General features: G+C 39.0%; 1 non-coding gene across 1 annotated transcript; it reads left to right on the top strand.

Moving 5' to 3' along the window:
• The first annotated feature begins 387 nt into the window (after positions 1 to 387).
• On the top strand, positions 388 to 462 carry TRNAA-UGC (transfer RNA alanine (anticodon UGC)). The gene has a single exon. It is a non-coding gene; the product is annotated as a tRNA-Ala (tRNA).
• Positions 463 to 3,396: the final 2,934 nt, after the last annotated feature.

Here is a 3,396-nt window from a genome sequence, read left to right as displayed (position 1 = left end):
AAAGTTCTGTGGAGGGCTGTCTTCCCTCACTGCGCCAAGCAATAAACTTAGCTTTGTCAACAGGTTGTGTTTTATGTATTTTGAGGGGCCAGCATTCAATACCTCTCAAGGGGAAGCTGGTCACTGCTTCCAGGAACCTTTCTTTGCCACTCCTTCCCCTCTCCAAAAGAAAACAGAAACACTTAGGACTTGCTAAGGTGCTGACTATTCAAAACTTTTTGACATTGTTAGGGGAGTCACCATTTGTCTTGTCATTGCCTAAGTTCGAGCAAAATATTCTTAATATATAAATATTGGAGGATTCATGATGTGACAGTTTATTTTAATGTTAAATGTTTGCTTTTTGTTTAAAATTTCCAAGAGACTTCATTTAAAAATCACACTTGGGGAGGGTATATAGCTCAGTGGTAGAGCGCATGCCTTGCATGCTTGAGGTCCTAGGTTCAATCCCCAGTACCTCCATTAAATAAATAAATAAAACTAATTACTCCCCTCCCCACTAAGAAAAATCACACTTCCTTTGCCTAAACAAAGTATTGTGCATAGAAACAGCATAATTTAACCAGATATCATCAAGAAGTTTAGATATATGAAGTCAACTGGTACAATATGGAAATGCTAACTTCTTCTCAAAAATAATTTACCATTATTGTTTCCTTTTCCATATGTATGATGTTACAAAGAATATTTGAAATGTGTATGCATAGTTTAAGAAATAATAATACAAGAAGCACCCATGTGTTCACTACCCTAGTTGAAATACAGAATGCTACTGAGACAACAAACAGCCCTATTTTATGTTTTTATAATTATCATGGCTTCTTGATACACTTTTTACAAACATATTTCTCAAACTTACTGTGCAGTGGCTATGTCAACTTTTTCTTCTCCTGGCACCCCTACAATCTGATTTATGGTAAGCATTCTACCTGTTTCAGAAAGGAGGTTGACAATTAATCTTCCAGATTAAAAAATCCTAGTTAAAAACTAGAAAAGGTCTTGGCAGTTTACTCAAGACAGATTTCTTCTTCTTCTTTTCTCCCTTGGTCCATAATAAAATGGTTTTTAAATGCTTCCTTGCTCCCATGACAATTTGGACCAGTGCCCACACTCCTACTCCATTCGGAGCCCCATCTCCGCACTAGCATTTACAGACGGGGGAAGGGGGGCGCTGTGTGTGTGTTCAGTCCTCTTCCCAGCGCCCCGTGGCGCCTTGAACCAAGTATGTGTTCAGCACGTGTTAATCAAATGCAGGGCTGGCGTTCTCAGCAGATGGGAAACCTCAGGGAGGTCTTTGCTGTTCTTTAACATTCTCTTCCACATCTTCCCTTCTCCTCTTTGCTCCTCCTCCTCTCTCATTGCCTGTGTCTTAGTCCCTGGCGTGGACCACGGCTCTCCTACCCTACAGATAGCATGCAGAATAACAGATTGCTAAGCCCTGATTTATCATGGCTTCTCTTCATTTTACTCTTTTCTGATCATTTATTTTCAATAGTTTTCTTTAATTTCAAAAAGGAATCAAGTTGTTTGTCAGAAATGAAATGGTCCAAAGATATATAAATAAATACCTATTTTCTAGTCGTACCATCTGAATAACCAGTGTTAATAGCTTAGGACATTCCTGCCTTTTATCAATGTTCTCAAAACTATATACACATCTCTTTCCCTCTCTCTCTCCATAGACACAGAATTTCCCCATCTTCCCATGCTGCCTTCAGAAGGAATTGTATTATATGCATGATTCTGAAGGTTTATTTTTTTCACTTAACAATAAGTCATGGATTATGGATATGAGTCGAACTTGATTTTTTTAATGGCTACTGATATCCTATAGTATAGAAGCACTGAAATATATTCAACCATTTTAAGTGGACAATCTCGTTTTCAGCTCTTTGCCATTTCAAATAATGTTGTAGTAAATATCCTTGTGTGTGTGTGATGTATGCGTGCATGTGTATCTGCAAATTTTCTATCATTTGACCCATAAACTGCCAGAGATAACAGAAATGAGAAATTGTTGGGACTTCTTTTCACTGATGTTCTTTACTCAGGAAAAAATAAGAGCCTCAATAAGGTGATGATGAGGCATTTCAACTCATTTCTAAGAGGATGTGAAATTTTGCTAACAATGTAAGCTGCAAATGAGACTTTAAAAAAGTGTTTCATTTCACGTCATGGTACTTTGTACACCATCAAAGAAAAGTAATCAAAATGCAAACAGAAGCTTCCTGCTCAAGGGAAATATAAATAGAGACCTAGAATGAGTTGGATGGCAATCACTCCTTGTTGGAAAAAAATGCTTTTACTACAAAATAAATGAAACATTTAATGTCCCAATTCCATTTGGGAGTGATGTACGTTTTAAGGCACAATTCCTCTTGCTAATCACAAACGCAGAACCCCTTGGATCCTCATGACATAGGAGGAGAGAGTTCAAACAGCCAGCTGCCTACCACAGAAAGTCTATAATTGGAGTGGAAAGAGGGCAGATAACGCATAGCTCTTGCTGCATATAAGGAAAGCCCACAAGGCATGCAGAAATTGTTGGCCCTATATTCAAATTGTTTGTGTGACAGAAAGGATTCTTAGAACTAGTTTGGGAACTAGAATTTGAAGCATAATGTACACTTATGAAGGAGAGTCAGAATGGGAACAATTCTTTTTAGACTATTATAGAATTACATCAAACTCCCCCCTACCCACATCTACCTCACTCATCATATAAAAACAATAATCAGAGTATTTTGACAATTCATTCCTTCAGTTTTCAAAGATGAAGCCTTCTTATAAACCCCATGCTACGCTACACAGCATATATGCAAATACAGTCCTTCCCTACCCTCCACGCTACCCCTTCTTCAGTGAGAAAACGAGGGATTGTAATGCAGCATGAGTGTTGTAATGGGGAGAAGTCCAAATGCCCCGAGAAGAGCTATCTGGCCTTGACTTGGGGTCAGGAAAGATCTTGTGGGTCAGTACTGTCTAAGCTTATGAACAAGTTAGAGTTGGATGAAAATTATTCCAGGCAGAGGGTATATCCTCAAAAATCAAGGAGTGATAAACTCACTAAGGCATTAGAAGATGCTTAAATGATAGAGCATAGTGACTGAGGGGTGATGAAGATGTGAGAGATCAGGCAGGTCACAGGAAGAAAGAACAGGATGGAATTGTGGCTTCTGCAAGACCATGCCAGCTGCAGTGTGAAGAACAGCCTAAAAATCAGGCAAGAACAGGAACCTGGAGACAAGTTAGGAGGCTGTTGCCAATTTTTCAGCTGAGATGATAATGACCTGACCTAGGGAAATGGTAGTGAAGATGGGGAAAAGAGATGCAATCAATTTTCCAAGCTCAGGCTGGGAGTCTTGTTTGTTTGGAAGCAGATCATCTGACAGTCCT

The sequence above is a fragment of the Vicugna pacos genome, chromosome 3, assembly GCF_048564905.1.
Source record: "Vicugna pacos chromosome 3, VicPac4, whole genome shotgun sequence".
In the NCBI taxonomy this organism is placed as follows: domain Eukaryota; kingdom Metazoa; phylum Chordata; class Mammalia; order Artiodactyla; family Camelidae; genus Vicugna; species Vicugna pacos.
This window is presented reverse-complemented; position numbering and strand designations above follow the sequence as displayed.